At 46.8% G+C, this 18,441-nt stretch overlaps 1 protein-coding gene across 1 annotated transcript in view; it reads right to left on the minus strand.

The window, feature by feature from the left end:
• LOC139412462 (centrosomal protein 89) overlaps nt 1-18,441 on the minus strand; it is a 155,208-nt gene that overhangs the window by 26,399 nt on the left and 110,368 nt on the right. The gene's annotated exons all lie outside the window — the stretch shown is intronic.

The raw sequence follows: 18,441 nt of genomic DNA on the forward strand, positions 1-18,441 counted from the left end.
TGTTGGAATCAACATGGTGTCCTTTACTGCCCCAATCTAACAACCAGCCGGGTTGGAGGGAGGGAAAATACTGGACTGTTGGAATCAACATGGTGTCCTTTACTGCCCCAATCTAGTGACCAGCCGGGTTGGAGGGAGGGAAAATACTGGACTGTTGGAATCAACATGGCGTCCTTTACTGTCCCAATCAGAACAAGGGGATTGACAATCTCTGTATTGAAAGCTGTTTGCTGAACTCTCCATACAGTCTGTGGATTGAGAACTGGCGCCAACGGGCCTTCCAGCCCTGTGTGAGAGACTGGAGACTGGAGACTGGAGACTGGAGACTAATGGAGGGCTGGGTAACAATGGATTGTTGTTGTCAAATTATAAAGCAGGATTGGCAAACTGTCTCAGAACCTTCCAGTCAAACTGTCAATATGTCTCAGAACCTTCCAGTCAAACTGTCAATATGTCTCAGAGCCTTTCAGTCAAACTGTCAATATGTCTCAGAACCTTCCAGGCAAACTGTCAATATGTCTCAGAACCTTCCAGTCAAACTCTCAATATGTCTCAGAACCTTCCAGTCAAACTGTCAATATGTCTCAGAACCTTCCAGTCAAACTGTCAATATGTCTCAGAGCCTTCCAGTCAAACTGTCAATATGTCTCAGAACCTTCCAGTCAAACTGTCAATATGTCTCAGAACCTTCCAGTCAAACTGTCAATATGTCTCAGAACCTTCCAGTCAAACTGTCAATATGTCTCAGAACCTTCCAGTCAAACTGTCAATATGTCTCAGAACCTTCCAGTCAAACTCTCAATATGTCTCAGAACCTTCCAGTCAAACTCTCAATATGTCTCAGAACCTTCAACTGTCAATATGTCTCAGAACTTTCCAGCCAAACTCTCAATATGTCTCAGAACCTTCCAGTTCTATAGGTTAGTTGTATTTCCATGTGCAACAACGGGGCCCTTTGGCAGTTAACAGTAAAGACGAGGGAGTTGCAGTTTCTAATAGATCAGATAATAAGAGCATTACCATTTAGTTCATCTAGTCCAGAGAGTCTGGAGACAAACAGGACCATAAAGATGTCTCTCTGTCTCCATGTTCCCTCAACTGGGCCTCAGAACCAGCTGGCTGACTGCTGTCCTGAGGCTCTATAGGGTTGGTTTGGGTTGGTGAACTGAGCCTCAGAACCAGCTGGCTGAGTGCTGTCCTGAGGCTCTATGGGGTTGGTTTGGGTTGGTGAACTGGGCCTCAGAACCAGCTGGCTGACTGCTGTCCTGAGGCTCTATGCTGTTGGTTTGGGTTAGTGAACTGAGCCTCAGAACCAGCTGGCTGACTGCTGTCCTGAGGCTCTATGGGATTGGTTTGGGTTAGTGAACTGGGCCTCAGAACCAGCTGGCTGACTGCTGTCCTGAGGCTCTATAGGGTTGGTTTGGGTTAGTGAACTGAGCCTCAGAGCCAGCTGGCTGAGGGGACTCTTGTTTCCTCTCAGTTATTCTGTCTCTGATCAAACAGACCATGAGGATCCCAGCTCTAGAGGTTCATCTTGCCATATAACTGACTGACTGTGAAAAGGACAACTCCTTCAGGAGATACGACACATCATTGAAATAAACAGAAAATAATGATTCAATAATGTCTGTTTCTTGTTGCCTCTTTCTTTCTTCAAAACAACACATTTAGCTGATCAATGATTGGAGTTATTTCCCCCCAGATTAAACCAATCAAATGCATCCTACTTCCATCAACAGATTAAAGTCATCAGGAATAACATCAACTAGGCTATAATGAGAGGACAGAGTAGAGGCCGGCCGGCCGGCCAGCCTCCTACTACAGCCAGAGTAGAGGGCGGCCTCCTGCTACAGAGTAGAGGCCGGCCAGCCTCCTGCTACAGCCAGAGTAGAGTTCGGCCAGACAGCCAGAGTAGAGACCCGGCCAGCCTCCTGCTACAGAGTAGAGGCCGACCAGCCTCCTGCTACAGCCAGAGTAGAGGCCGGCCTCCTGCTAGAGCCAGAGTACAGCCACACTAATTCTGACCAGAGCCTAATGGGTCCTGGTAGTGCACTACATAGGGAATAGGGTGCCATCTTGATCAGAGTGACTGGCAGCAGACATTATAGGATCAGTCTGTCACACTGTCTTCCTGTATATGAACAGCAGGACAGGATCAGTCTGTCACACTGTCTTCCTGTATACGAACAGCAGGACAGGATCAGTCTGTCACACTGTCTTCCTGTATATGAACAGCAGGACAGGATCAGTCTGTCACACTGTCTTCCTGTATACGAACAGCAGGACAGGATCAGTCTGTCACACTGTCTTCCTGTATATGAACAGCAGGACAGGACCCAGGTAAACACTCCTGTTCATAACATGTCCATTAACAGAGCCAGGATAAACACTCCTGTTCATAACATGTCCATTAACAGAGCCAGGGTAAACACTCCTGTTCATAACATGTCCATTAACAGAGCCAGGGTAAACACTCCTGTTCATAACATGTCTATTAACAGAACCAGGGTAAACACTAGACACTCCTGTTCATAACATGTCCATTAACAGAGCCAGGGTAAACTCTCCTGATGGATAAAACATTCACTCTTCTCTCCTGTTCATAACATGTCTATTAACAGAGCCAGGGTAAACACTCCTGTTGGATAAAACATTCATTCTTCTCTCCTGTTCATAACATGTCTATTAACAGAGCCAGGGTAAACTCTCCTGATGGATAAAACATTCACTCTTCTCTCCTGTTCATAACATGTCTATTAACAGAGACAGGGTAAACTCTCCTGATGGATAAAACATTCACTCTTCTCTCCTGTTCATAACATGTCTATTAACAGAGCCAGGGTAAACACTCCTGATGGATAAAACATTCACTCTTCTCTCCTGTTCATAACATGTCTATTAACAGAGCCAGGGTAAACACTAGACACTCCTGTTCATAACATGTCCATTAACAGAGACAGGGTAAACTCTCCTGTTGGATAAAACATTCACTCTTCTCTCCTGTTCATAACATGTCTATTAACAGAGCCAGGGTAAACACTCCTGATGGATAAAACATTCACTCTTCTCTCCTGTTCATAACATGTCCATTAACAGAGACAGGGTAAACACTCCTGTTCATAACATGTCTATTAACAGAGCCAGGATAAACACTCCTGTTGGATAAAACATTCACTCTTCTCTCCTGTTCATAACATGTCTGTTAGAAAATGGTGCAAAATGGCAAAAACAAACCATTTAATTCTGAAGCAAAACCCCCAAATCTATATACGGAAACCAATCAAATATTCAACACCTTTTAAGGCATTTCAGGCAACTGTGTTGAATGAATTTTAATAGTGCTTTAATAATTTAGTCAATCTTCTCTCTCCCCTCAATTCTTTCATTCCCAACCTCTCTCCCTCTCCCTCCCTCCCCCTCCCCTCCCTCTTCCCCTCTCTCCCCCTCCCAGTTTTAGGCTGGGTTTCTGTACAGCACTTTGAGATATCAGCTGATGTACGAAGGGCTATATAAATACATTTGATTTGATACCTCAAATCCCCTTCCCCCTTTTTCTCCAAAAAGGGACGATGGTCATTATGGCCAAACAGTTCTATTTTTGTTTCATCAGACCAGAAGACATTTCTCCAAAAAGTACTATCTTTGTCACCATGTGCAGTTGCAATCCGTAGTCTGGCTTTTCTATGGCAGTTTTGGAGCAGTGGCTTCTTCCTTGCTGAGCGGCCTTTCAGGGTATGTCGATATAAGACTCGTTTTACTGTGGAAATAGATACTTTTGTACCTGTTTCCTCCAGCATCTTCACAAGGTCCTTTGCTGCTGTTCTGGGATTGATTTGCTCTTTTCACACCAAAGTACGTTCATCTCTAGGAGACAGAACCCATCTCCTTCCTGATTGGTATGACGGCTGCGTGGTCCCATGGTGTTTATACTTGCGTACTATTGTTTGTAGAGATGAACGTGGTAACTTCAGGCGTTTGGAAATTGCTCCCAAGGATGAACCAGGGCTAGGGGGGGGGGGGGCTTTAATTTGAAGTCTAAAATAAGAATAAGCATAAAATACATTTCCAAAAAGGTTAAAGGTTAAAGGTTAAATACCCCTTAACAGTCCAGTTAAGTAGTTAATGACTATTGAACTAAAATATCCCTGATTCCCATCGCTGCATTACTTCTGTGAAAAGCTGTTTCCAGAATCCATGTCTCTTTTGTAACCCACGCATGAAGTACTTTCATTTCAATCCTGTCGCATCTCCTCATCGCATCTCCTCATCGCTTCTCCTCATCGCATCTCCTCATCGCTTCTCCTCATCGCTTCTCCTCATCGCTTCTCCTCATCGCTCCTCCTCATCGCATCTCCTCATCGCTTCTCCTCATCGCTTCTCCTCATCGCTTCTCCTCATCGCTCCTCCTCATCGCATCTCCTCATCGCTTCTCCTCATCGCATCTCCTCATCGCTTCTCCTCATCGCTTCTCCTCATCGCTTCTCCTCATCGCTTCTCCTCATCGCATCTCCTCATCGCTTCTCCTCATCGCATCTCCTCATCGCTTCTCCTCATCGCTTCTCCTCATCGCTTCTCCTCATCGCTCCTCCTCATCGCTCCTCCTCATCGCATCTCCTCATCGCTTCTCCTCATCGCATCTCCTCATCGCTTCTCCTCATCGCTTCTCCTCATCGCTTCTCCTCATCGCTTCTCCTCATCACATCTCCTCATCACATCTCCACAGCACACAGGCTGCGTACCAAATGGAACCCTATTCCCTATATAGTGCACTACTTTAGACCAGAGCCCTATGACTCCCTATTCCCTATATAGTGGTACTACTTTAGACCAGAGCCCTATGGGACCCTATTCCCTATATAGTGCACTACTTTAGACCAGAGCCCTATGACTCCCTATTCCCTAGATAGTGGTACTACTTTAGACCAGAGCCCTATGGAACCCTATTCCCTATATAGTGCACTACTTTAGACCAGAGCCCTATGACTCCCTATTCCCTATATAGTGGTACTACTTTAGACCAGAGCCCTATGGGACCCTATTCCCTATATAGTGCACTACTTTAGACCAGAGCCCTATGACTCCCTATTCCCTAGATAGTGGTACTACTTTAGACCAGAGCCCTATGGAACCCTATTCCCTATATAGTGCACTACTTTAGACCAGGGCCCTATGGCACCCCATATAGTGCACTACTTTAGACCAGGGCCCTATGGGGTAGTACATCACTAAAGGGAGCCAGGAGACAACCCCAGACACATTCTGCTAGGTGTTCAATCTGGAACCCAAAACAACATTTCTCTTAAAATAAGAGGAAACCACCAGAACAGAACATACAGCTGTCATGCAACTGCTGTGTAGCAATTACCCTCTCTGATTGGTTCTCAGAGAGGAAGACAGTCTAGTTCTGTCTCTCTCAGACACCAGTGAACCTGATTGGTTCTCAGAGAGGAAGGCAGTCTAGTTCTGTCTCTCTGTCCCTCTCAGACACCAGTGAACCTGATTGGTTCTCAGAGAGGAAGACAGTCTAGTTCGGTCTCTCTCAGACACCAGTGAACCTGATTGGTTCTCAGAGAGGAAGACAGTCTAGTTCTGTCTGTCTCTCTCAGAACCCAGTGAACCTGATTGGTTCTCAGAGAGGAAGACAGTCTAGTTCTGTCTCTCTGTCTCTCTCAGACACCAGTGAACCTGACATGTTTTAGTCAGGTTTATAAGAGATATTGTGAGGATGTTTTAGTCAGGTTTATAAGGGATATTGTGAGGATGTTTTAGTCAGGTTTATAAGGGATATTGTGAGGATGTTTTAGTCAGGTTTATAAGGGATATTGTGAGGATGTTTTAGTCAGGTTTATAAGGGATATTGTGAGGATGTTTTAGTCAGGTTTATAAGGGATATTGTGAGGATGTTTTAGTCAGGTTTATAAGGGATATTGTGAGGATGTTTTAGTCAAGTTTATAAGGGATATTGTGAGGATGTTGCTTGCCTCTCACCCCTGATGAACCCCAGGAGACTCAGACAAGCAGCTCTCCCTCTGGCCTCTCATCTCCCCTCCCTCCCCTCCAACCCTCTCATCCCCAGCTTGAAGTGCTGTTGCTATAGAGACCAAGTCATAGAATTGTCAGAACATGTGAACTAACAATTTGTGGGAGAGAGAGATACAGAGAGAGAGAGAGAGACAGAGATAGAGAGAGAGACAGAGATAGAGAGAGAGAGACAGAGATAGAGAGAGATACAGCGAGAGAGAGAGACAGAGAGAGAGAGAGACAGAGAGAGAGATAGAGAGAGAGAGAGAGAGAGAGAGAGAGAGAGAGAGAGAGAGAGAGAGAGAGAGAGAGAGAGAGAGAGAGAGAGAGAGAGAGAGAGAGAGAGAGAGATAGAGAGAGAGAGAGAGAGAGACAGAGAGAGATAGAGAGAGAGAGAGAGAGAGAGAGAGAGAGAGAGAGAGAGAGAGAGAGAGAGAGAGAGAGAGAGATAGAGAGAGAGAGAGAGAGAGAGACCCAATCGACCAAAAATACACACAGGGGTTCAAACTTCCCATGGATTTAGTAATGCTAGAAACTCCCTCTAGCCAATGACTCCACCAATCCAATGCTAGAAACTCCCTCTAGCCAATGACTCCACCAATCCAATGCTAGAAACTCCCTCTAGCCAATGACTCCACCAATCCAATGCTAGAAACTCCCTCTAGCCAATGACTCCACCAATCCAATGATAGAAACTCCCTCTAGCCAATGACTCCACCAATCCAATGCTAGAAACTCCCTCTAGCCAATGACTCCACCAATCCAATGCTAGAAACTCCCTCTAGCCAATGACTCCACCAATCCAATGCTAGAAACTCCCTCTAGCCAATGACTCCACCAATCCAATGCTAGAAACTCCCTCTAGCCAATGACTCCACCAATCCAATGCTAGAAACTCCCTCTAGCCAATGACTCCACCAATCCAATGCTAGAAACTCCCTCTAGCCAATGACTCCACCAATCCAATGCTAGAAACTCCCTCTAGCCAATGACTCCACCAATCCAATGCTAGAAACTCCCTCTAGCCAATGACTCCACCAATCCAATGCTAGAAACTCCCTCTAGCCAATGACTCCACCAATCCAATGCTAGAAACTCCCTCTAGCCAATGACTCCACCAATCCAATGGTAGAAACTCCCTCTAGCCAATGACTCCACCAATACAATGCTAGAAACTCCCTCTAGCCAATGACTCCACCAATCCAATGCTAGAAACTCCCTCTAGCCAATGACTCCACCAATCCAATGCTAGAAACTCCCTCTAGCCAATGACTCCACCAATCCAATGCTAGAAACTCCCTCTAGCCAATGACTCCACCAATCCAATGATAGAAACTCCCTCTAGCCAACGACTCCACCAATCCAATGCTAGAAACTCCCTCTAGCCAATGACTCCACCAATCCAATGCTAGAAACTCCCTCTAGCCAATGACTCCACCAATCCAATGCTAGAAACTCCCTCTAGCCAATGACTCCACCAATCCAATGCTAGAAACTCCCTCTAGCCAATGACTCCACCAATCCAATGGTAGAAACTCCCTCTAGCCAATGACTCCACCAATCCAATGCTAGAAACTCCCTCTAGCCAATGACTCCACCAATCCAATGCTAGAAACTCCCTCTAGCCAATGACTCCACCAATCCAATGCTAGAAACTCCCTCTAGCCAATGACTCCACCAATCCAATGCTAGAAACTCCCTCTAGCCAATGACTCCACCAATCCAATGGTAGAAACTCCCTCTGGCCAATGACTCCACCAATCCAATGGTAGAAACTCCCTCTAGCCAATGACTCCACCAATCCAATGATAGAAACTCCCTCTAGCCAATGAATCAGCCAATCCAATGATAGGAACTCCCTCTAGCCAATGACTCCACCAATCCAATGGTAGAAACTCCCTCTAGCCAATGACTCCACCAATACAATGATAGAAACTCCCTCTAGCCAATGACTCCACCAAGCCAATGGTAGAAACTCCCTCTAGCCAATGAATCAGCCAATCCAATGATAGGAACTCCCTCTAGCCAATGACTCCACCAATCCAATGATAGAAACTCCCTCTAGCCAATGAATCAGCCAATCCAATGATAGGAACTCCCTCTAGCCAATGACTCCACCAATCCAATGATGGAAACTCCCTCTAGCCAATGACTCCACCAATCCAATGGTAGAAACTCCCTCTAGCCAATGACTCCACCAATCCAATGATAGAAACTCCCTCTAGCCAATGACTCCACCAATCCAATGGTAGAAACTCCCTCTAGCCAATGACTCCACCAATCCAATGATAGAAACTCCCTATAGCCAATGACTCCACCAATCCAATGGTAGAAACTCCCTCTAGCCAATGACTACACCAATCCAAAGATAGAAACTCCCTCTAGCCAATGACTCCACCAATCAAATGGTAGAAACTCCATCTATACTCTCTCTACCCTATTCCCTACATAGTACACTACGTCTAACCAGGGCCCTATTGCCTACATAGTACACTACTTTAGAGCCCTATTCCCTACATAGTGCACTACTTTAGACCAGAGGGGTCAGTGAAGCTCCTACCACTACAGTGAGGGAAGCGTGTGTTGCCATGGTCCCCGAGATGTTGATTACAGCTGAGACATTTATTACATCCTATAAAAGTTGAATGAGGAAGTTGATGGATTCTGTGTAGAGATTAACGCCAACACAACGGGTGTGTGTGTGGTTAGCCAACACAACGGGTGTGTGTGTGTGTGTGTGGTTAGCCAACACAACAGGTGTGTGTGTGTGTGGTTAGCCAACACAACAGGTGTGTATCTCCTTATACTGCACACACACACACACACACACACACACACACACACACACACACACACACACACACACACACACACACACACACACACACACACACACACACACACACACACACACAATGCTGAGATCCCTGAGCAGCAGTGATAATTTACACAGCTGAGATAGACTCATCTGGTGTGGTTAATTAACCACCGGGAGAGGCAGCAGGAGAGAGAGGGAGAGGCAGCAGGAGAGAGGGAGAGAGACATTGAGAGAGAGATACAGAGAGAGAGAGATACAGAGAGAGAGATACAGAGAGAGAGATACAGAGAGAGAGATAGAGAGAGACAGAGAGAGATAGAGATAGAGAGAGAGACAGAGAGAGAGACAGAGAGATAGAGAGAGACAGAGAGATAGAGAGAGACAGAGAGATAGAGAGAGAGAGATAGATACACAGAGAGAGAGATACATAGAGATAGAGAGAGAGAGAGAGAGAGAGAGATAGAGAGAGAGAGAGAGAGAGAGAGAGAGAGTGCAAGAGAGACAGACAGAGAGAGACAGAGAGAGGGAGATAGAGAGAGCAAGAGAGACAGAGAGAGAGAGAGAGAGAGAGAGAGAGAGAGAGAGAGACAGAGAGAGAGAGAGAGAGAGAGAGAGAGAGCAAGAGAGACAGAGAGAGAGAGAGAGAGAGACAGAGAGAGAGAGAGAGAGACAGAGAGAGAGAGAGCAAGAGAGACAGAGAGAGAGAGAGCAAGAGAGAGAGAGAGAGCGCAAGAGAGACAGAGAGAGAGAGAGCAAGAGAGACAGAGAGAGAGAGAGAGAGACAGAGAGAGAGAGAGAGAGACAGAGAGAAAGGGAGGCACCATGAGGCCCAACGCTTCCCCATCTGAAAGGGAGGCCCAACACTTCCCCGTCTGAAAGGGAGATACCGTGAGACCCAACGCACCCAATTAGCATCTGGGACTGAGTAACAGGCAGTTTACTCTGGGCACGCTTCATCCAAAAGTGAAAAAGCTGCACCCTATCCCAATGAAGTTTAAACAATGGGTTAAAGTTATGTATAGGTGTAAAATAATAAATAATGGTTTTTAAACTGTCAAGAAACAAGGTTGTCCACTATCGCCATATCTATGTATTATGGCCATCGAAATGTTTGCTGTTAAAATTAGATCCAACAATAATATCAAGGGATTAGAAATGCAGGGCTGAAAAACAAAGGTGTCACTGTACGCTGATGATTCATGTTTTCTGTAAAATCCACAACTTGGATCCCTCCACAGCCTCAACGAGGATCTAGATACTTTTTCTAACCTCTCCGGATTAAAACCAAATTATGATCAGTGATATTTTGATATTATGTATTGGATTTAAAAAAATACAACTTTTACATTAGCGTGTAGTTTACCAATAAAATGGTCTGATGGGGATGTGGATATACACAGTATCCCTAATTAAATAAATGATCTCACTACAATACATTTTAATAGAAAGTTAGTCAAAATAGATAAGATCTACTGTCATAACTGCCCAGGCTACAGGAAACCACAACCCTACAGAATACCCAGTGTAGCCTGTGTGTGTGTGTGTGTGTGTGTGTGTGTGTGTGTGTGTGTGTGTGTGTGTGTGTGTGTGTGTGTGTGTGTGTGTGTATTGTCATGGCTGTCCTGATCAGGTCAGGTTACAGGAGACCACAACCCTACAGATTATCTCTCAACCCCAACAGAGGAGGAGAGATCTAGGGGTCTGAAGACGTGGGGGGTTTTATTGCCCCTCACGCCCCTGGTAAATCTCAGGCCACAGACAACATTCCTTTGTCCTGTTACTATGGAGAACCAGCCTCAGAACATTAAACATGAAATGAAGGGACTTTGGAACAATGGTTTCCGTCAGACACAATGGTAGTCATGACGATAGATGGAATATGAAAACGTATGCCATTTTTGTTTTGTCATTAAAGGTTAATAGATGACGTTATTACGAAAACATTGTAACGTGAAGAGCTTTCCTAGTATATGTTTGATGTTTATACATTGTACGTTGTATGGAAAATATCCAAATCAAAGAGAATGTTTTTGGGAAAGATGAAATGTGAAGTTAGTTGTCTAAAATTGGATTTGAGTCAAATCTAGACCCTGCCCTCATTAACTTGGTACGCCCAGAGAATTGCCCTAAAGGCGGTCACGCCCACTTCTGACCCGAGGGTATAAAACCTGTGAGTAAATAATTTACAGACAAGACTACGTGACCCAAGCTGCAGCCAAGGTCTAAAAAGTCAACGAACCCAGAATGCAACACAAGTTTGAAGACAAAGAAATATTTTTCTACCCAAGCTATGGATGAGTAGCTGTGTCTAAGCGGGTGAATTCAAGCTGGACCCCCTAGCATTCAATCCCAGTGAATCGTGGGATCTAAAGGGTTTCATTCCTATGCTGTGAGCTCTGAGCTACAGAGCTGTCTGTCCCTTCCAGAGCAAAGGGTTAGGGAACAGACTCCTAAGCCAAAAGGACGCTGACATCGTGAGGACGACCAGAGAGGTGCGCCGGAGTAGTGCGTCATCGAGCAGCCTGAACGGTCCACGTAAAGAATCTCGGAGATCATCCCCACGTAATTACATCATTATATTCTGACCCATAAGAGCGGCAGTTTGAGGCAAGGTTAGGGTTAGAATAGCATAGCTGACAAATTCACCCAAATGTATATTTCTCTCGTGTACTTTCTCTTTTTCTCTCTCTTTGAAATCCCCATTGTGGGTAACACGCGCCATAGTGTGTTGGCCCGTTATACTAAGTTCTAATCAATAGCCTAGAATGTGTTTTTGTGTATGTATGTCTTTTATCATCATTTTAGCTTTCTAGTAAATAAATACTCAACTAAGATTGGTGTGGTACGAACTCATTGGTGAGACCCGGGTCCGTGCAGATTCACGGGCTATACGACGTTCAGAACGAGATTGTAGAGGCAACTGATTAATTAGCAGCTGTTGTAAAATCGACATTCTGATATTCTTTGAGTTAATTTGGGAAATAGAAACTCAATACAAACTAGTTTTCCCATGGTGCCCCAGGTTAACAAGTTAATAATTGGTTAACAGGTTAACGAGTTAATAATTGGTTAACAGGTTAATGAGTTAATAATTGGTTAACAGGTTAACAAGTTAATAATTGGTTAACAGGTTAATGAGTTAATAATTGGTTAACAAGTTAATAATTGGTTAACAGGTTAATGAGTTAATAATTGGTTAACAGGTTAACGAGTTAATAATTGGTTAACAGGTTAATGAGTTAATAATTGCTTGATTCAGTTAATCACGCAATTAGAACAACAGTCATCAAATTAACTAATACAACATCACGACATGAAAGTCATATCCCAGATTAGCTATTTGTTTATGGCCCTGCCCATCTAACGACTTGATTTTTACAATTATATGAGCAAAATATATTCCATTTTATTTGGAACAGCAAGCCAGACAAAACTGAACGGGCCGATTACAATAATGAATATGAATTTGTCGGGGTAGAAATTATTAAATATTTAAGCATCAGACCTCTGACTAAAGGCTTCAGTCATACAAAAGTTATACTTAAATCCAAACTGGTTCTCTAGCAGATTACTAAGAATGGTTTACCCATGTTAAAGAATGCCATTTTTCCCTTGATTACCATCTCTCCCATTGATTCAGATTCCAACCTCTCCCATTGATTCAGATTCCAACCTCTCCCTTGATTCAGATTACCACCTCTCCCTTGATTCAGATTACAACCTCTCCCTTGATTCAGATTACAACCTCTCCCTTGATTCAGATTACAACCTCTCCCTTGATTCAGATTCCAACCTCTCCCTTGATTCAGATTACAACCTCTCCCTTGATTCAGATTACAACCTCTCCCTTGATTCAGATTACAACCTCTCCCATTGATTCAGATTCCAACCTCTCCCATTGATTCAGATTCCAACCTCTCCCATTGATTCAGATTACAACCTCTCCCTTGATTCAGATTACAACCTCTCCCTTGATTCAGATTACAACCTCTCCCTTGATTCAGATTACAACCTCTCCCTTGATTCAGATGACAACCTCTCCCTTGATTCAGATTCCAACCTCTCCCATTGATTCAGATTCCAACCTCTCCCATTGATTCAGATTACAACCTCTCCCTTGATTCAGATTACAACCTCTCCCTTGATTCAGATTACAACCTCTCCCTTGATTCAGATTACAACCTCTCCCTTGATTCAGATTACAACCTCTCCCTTGATTCAGATTACAACCTCTCCCTTGATTCAGATTACAACCTCTCACTTTCAGATATTTGAAAAGAAAATCTCCAAAATATCTCTATTTTTAAAACAAGTCATAGAAAGTTGGTTGCAATTTTCAGCTTCATCGACCAGAAAAGACACAACAAATATTATGAACCATGAACCACTGGTTCCCTTCCCCAGATCTGTGCCTCGACACAATCCTGTCTCGGAGCACCATGGATAATTCCTTCCACCTCATGGCTTGGTTTTTGCTCTGATATGCACTGTCAGCTGTGAGACCTTATATAGACAGGTGTGTTGCCTTTCCAAATCATGTCCAATCCATTGAATTTAACACAGGTGGACTTCAATCAAGTTTAAGTATTTGATTGTCATCAATCAAAGCTGTCATCAAGGCAAAGGGTGGCTACTTTGAAGAATGTAACATCTAAAATATATTTTGATTTGTTTAACACTTTTTTGGTTACTACATGATTCCATTTGTGCTATTTCACAGTGTTTGTTTTCTGTGTTAATGTCTGGTTGTTGTCTGTGTTAATGTCTGGTTGTTGTCTGTGTTAATGTCTGGTTGTTGTCTGTGTTAATGTCTGGTTGTTGTCTGTGTTAATGTCTGGTTGTTGTCTGTGTTAATGTCTGGTTGTTGTCTGTGTTAATGTCTGGTTGTTGTCTGTGTTAATGTCTGGTTGTTGTCTGTGTTAATGTCTGGTTGTTGTCTGTGTTAATGTCTGGTTGTTGTCTGTGTTAATGTCTGGTTGTTGTCTGTGTTAATGTCTGGTTGTTGTCTGTGTTAATGTCTGGTTGTTGTCTGTGTTAATGTCTGGTTGTTGTCTGTGTTAATGTCTGGTTGTTGTCTGTGTTAATGTCTGGTTGTTGTCTGTGTTAATGTCTGGTTGTTGTCTGTGTTAATGTCTGGTTGTTGTCTGTGTTAATGTCTGGTTGTTGTCTGTGTTAATGTCTGGTTGTTGTCTGTGTTAATGTCTGGTTGTTGTCTGTGTTAATGTCTGGTTGTTGTCTGTGTTAATGTCTGTGTTAATGTCTGGTTGTTGTCTGTGTTAATATCTGGTTGTTGTCTGTGTTAATGTCTGGTTGTTGTCTGTGTTAATGTCTGGTTGTTGTCTGTGTTAATGTCTGGTTGTTGTCTGTGTTAATGTCTGGTTGTTGTCTGTGTTAATGTCTGGTTGTTGTCTGTGTTAATGTCTGGTTGTTGTCTGTGTTAATGTCTGTGTTAATGTCTGGTTGTTGTCTGTGTTAATATCTGGTTGTTGTCTGTGTTAATGTCTGGTTGTTGTCTGTGTTAATGTCTGGTTGTTGTCTGTGTTAATGTCTGGTTGTTGTCTTTGTTTTGATTAACTCACTTTGTTGGTTTTTCTTGTGTTATTTTTAGTTTTTCACTTACTTTGGCAATGTAAACACTTCCATGCCAATAAAGACCCTTTGAATTGAATTGAGAGAGAGAGAGAGAGAGAGAGAGAGAGAGAGAGAGAGAGAGAGGGGGGGAGAGAGAGAAAGAGAGAGACAGAGAGAGAGAGACAGAGAGATGGAGAGAGAGAGAGAGAGAGAGAGAGAGAGAGAGAGAGAGAGACAGAGAGAGAGAGAGAGAGAGAGAGAGAGAGAGAGAGAGAGAGAGAGAGAGAGAGAGAGAGAGAGAGAGAGAGGGCAGAGAAGAGGGAGAGAGAGAGACGGGCAGAGAGGAGAGAGAGAAGGGCAGAGAGAGAGAGAGAGAGAAGGGCAGAGAAGAGAGAGAGAGAAGGGAAGATAGAGGGGTGAAATGAGGGGAGACTGCTCTCCAGGCCCACTGCAGAAAGCAGGCTTCACAGCAGTAAACAGCCTTCAGAATATCAATGAGAGGAGAACAGGCACATATTGAGCTGTTTCACATCCTCAAATAAGGGAGAGAGGAGACAGAGAGAGTCAGACAGACACAGATAGAGACACAGACAGAGACAGAGAGAGGTACTGGCCCCTGCTAAGACTGAATGCTAAACTGATAAGACAGCCCAAAACTAAATGGATGCTGGCGTTCTGTAGCATTAACATTACGGCTAAATTTCCTCCCATTACAGTCATGGTTAACACTTTGATTACTCTAGGGATAGTTTAAACATTATTAAAGGGTGAGGCAGGGCGAGGCAGGGCGAGGGGAGGCAGGGCGAGGCAGGGCGAGGCAGGGCGAGGCAGGATGAGACAGGGGAGGCAGGGCGAGGCAGGGCGAGGCAGGGCGAGGCAGGGCGAGGCAGGATGAGACAGGGGAGGCAGGGCGAGGCAGGGCGAGGCAGGATGAGACAGGAGAGGCAGGGCGAGGCGAGGCAGGGTCGGAAAGAGAGCTTCTCTAACTGGTTTGATCTGTCTGTGAAATGCCCGGGCAGGCAGCTGTAACCGTACTTGTCGGCCTGTCGGTCGATGGTAACCCACCTACACACTCTCCCCACCTACACTCTCTCCCCACCTACACACTCTCCCCACCTACACACTCTCCCCACCTACACACTCTCCCCACCTACACACTCTCCCCACCTACACACTCTCCCCACCTACACACTCTCCCCACCTACACACTCTCCCCACCTACACACTCTCCCCACGTACACTCTCTCCCCACGTACACTCTCTCCCCACGTACACTCTCTCCCCACGTACACTCTCTCCCCACGTACACTCTCTCCCCACGTACACTCTCTCCCCACGTACACTCTCTCCCCACATACACTCTCTCCCCACGTACACTCTCTCCCCACGTACACTCTCTCCCCACGTACACTCTCTCCCCACGTACACTCTCTCCCCACGTACACTCTCTCCCCACGACAGTTCTGACAAGAACACTGGACGTGTGGAGCCCTGAGGCTCCCCTCACTCACACTCCACCCCCCAGCAGGGGCAGCCAGGATAATGGGTCCCAAGAACAGGACTGGTTGTCAGGGCTCGCCTCGGGGATTAGTGTGTGTGAAGGCGGAGGGATGGTTGTCGGGGGCCTCAGGGATGGTTGTCTGGGGGCTCAGGGATGGTTGTCGGGGGGCTCGGGGATGGTTGTCGGGGGGCTTGGGGATGGTTGTCTGGGGGCTCAGGGATGGTTGTCGGGGGGCTCGGGGATGGTTGTCGGGGGGCTCGGGGATGGTTGTCAGGGGCACAGGGGATGGTTGTCAGGGGCTCAGGGATGGTTGTCGGGGGGTTCAGGGATGGTTGTCAGGGGCACAGGGGATGGTTGTCAGGGGCTCAGGGATGGTTGTCGGGGGGTTCAGGGATGGTTGTCAGGGGCTCAGGGATGGTTGTCAGGGGCTCAGGGATGGTTGTCGGGGGCTCAGAGTTAGTGTGTCGGGGGCTCAGGGATGGTTGTCAGGGGCTCAGGGGATGGTTGTCAGGGGCTCAGGGGATGGTTGTCGGGGGCTCAGGGGATGGTTGTCGGGGGCTCAGGGGATGGTTGTCAGGGGCTCAGGGGATGGTTGTCGAGAGCTCAGAGTTAGTGTGCCAGGGTGGTGTTGTGGCTGCTTTACCTTGACCTTCTCTTGAAGCTTTCCGAGCCGCACGGTGTCCTCCACAATCCTGCTGATCACCCCCTGCTTGTCGTGCTCTAGGGACGAGGCCTGCGGAGGGAGAGAGGAGACAGGGAGGGTTACGGATCTGGGAGAGGAGTGGAGGAGGAGAGCGAGAGAGGGATCGAGAGAGGGATGAGGAGGGAGGGAGAGCGAGAGAGGGATGAGGGAGGGAGGGAGGGAGGGAGGGAGAGCGAGAGAGAGGTATGAGAAGGGAGGGAGAGCGAGAGAGGGATGAGGAGGGAGCGAGGGCGGGAGGGAGTGCGAGAGAGGGATGAGGAGGGAGGGAGAGTGAGAGAGGGATGAGGAGGGAGCGAGGGAGGGAGGGAGAGCGAGAGAGAGGTATGAGAAGGGAGGGAGAGTGAGAGAGGGATGAGGAGGGAGGGAGAGTGAGAGAGGGATGAGGAGGGAGGGAGAGCGAGAGAGAGGTATGAGAAGGGAGGGAGAGTGAGAGAGGGATGAGGAGGGAGGGAGAGCGAGAGAGGGATGAGGAGGGAGTGAGGGAGCGAGGGAGAGCGAGAGAGGGATGAGGAGGGAGCGAGGGAGAGCGAGAGAGGGATGAGGAGGGAGGGAGGGAGAGCGAGAGAGAGATGAGGAGGGAGCGAGGGAGGGAGGGAGAGCGAGAGAGGGATGAGGAGGAAGCGAGGGAGGGAGGGAGCGAGAGCGAGAGAGGGATGAGGAGGAAGCGAGGGAGGGAGGGAGAGCGAGAGAGGGATGAGGAGGGAGGGAGAGTGAGAGAGGGATGAGGAGGGAGCGAGGGAGGGAGGGAGAGCGAGAGAGAGGTATGAGAAGGGAGGGAGAGTGAGAGAGGGATGAGGAGGGAGGGAGAGCGAGAGAGGGATGAGGAGAGAGGGAGAGCGAGAGAGGGATGAGGAGGGAGCGAGGGAGGGAGGGAGAGCGAGAGAGGGATGAGGATGAAGAGAGGGAGGGAGGAATGAGGGGAGGGAGAGAGAGCGAGAGAGAGAGGGATGAGGAGGGAGAGAGGGATGAGGAGGGAGCGAGAGAGGGATGAGAAAGGAGCGAGAGAGGGATGAGGAGGGAGCGAGAGAGGGATGAGGAGGGAGAGAGAGAAGGATGAGGAGGGAGGGAGAGAAAAGGATGAGGAGGGAGGGAGAGAGGGAGGGAGGAATGAGGGGAGGGAGGGAGGGATAAGGAAGGAGGGAGAGAGAGACGGATAAGGAAGGAGGGAGAGAGAGAGGGATGAGGAGGGAGAGCGAGGGAGGGAGGGAGGGATAAGGAAGGAGGGAGAGCAGGAGGAATGAGGGAGAGCGAGGGAGGGAGGAATGAGGGGAGGGAGGGAGGAATGAGGGGAGGGAGGGAGATAGGTTCATTAAAGCAGTGGACCAGTAACAAGACCACAGTCAGTCTAACAGCCCCCCCCCCCCCCCCCCCCCCCCCCCCCCCCCCCCCTCAGTCAGTCAGTCTAACAGCCCCCCACCCCCCCCCCCCCAGTCAGTCAGTCTAACAGCCCTCCACAGAGTAGTCAGTCATTGAGAGGAAATGGAAAGGTGTCTGACTCACATCACCTGAGGAGGAATTGATGTTAAAAATTCCCTAAAGCTCAATAACAACATGGACACAAAAACCTTTTTACAAACAGGAGCTATTGCATCCGAACACATAATGTTGTTTGAAAGACAGAGATTACTTACAGTGGTAAAGTAATGTACATCACATAAATTTAAAAAAAGAGATTGTATTGTTCAGATGTTCGGAGACATGTGTCGAGGACATGGATCAATGAACTGTATGTACACGACGTAGAGACTACTGCCACTGAGACACACTTCCAACAGACCGACAACTGGCAGGACCAACTAGCCTGGACTCCAGAAAAACACTGGACCT

Source organism: Oncorhynchus clarkii, chromosome 6 (assembly GCF_045791955.1).
Source record: "Oncorhynchus clarkii lewisi isolate Uvic-CL-2024 chromosome 6, UVic_Ocla_1.0, whole genome shotgun sequence".
NCBI classification, from domain to species: domain Eukaryota; kingdom Metazoa; phylum Chordata; class Actinopteri; order Salmoniformes; family Salmonidae; genus Oncorhynchus; species Oncorhynchus clarkii.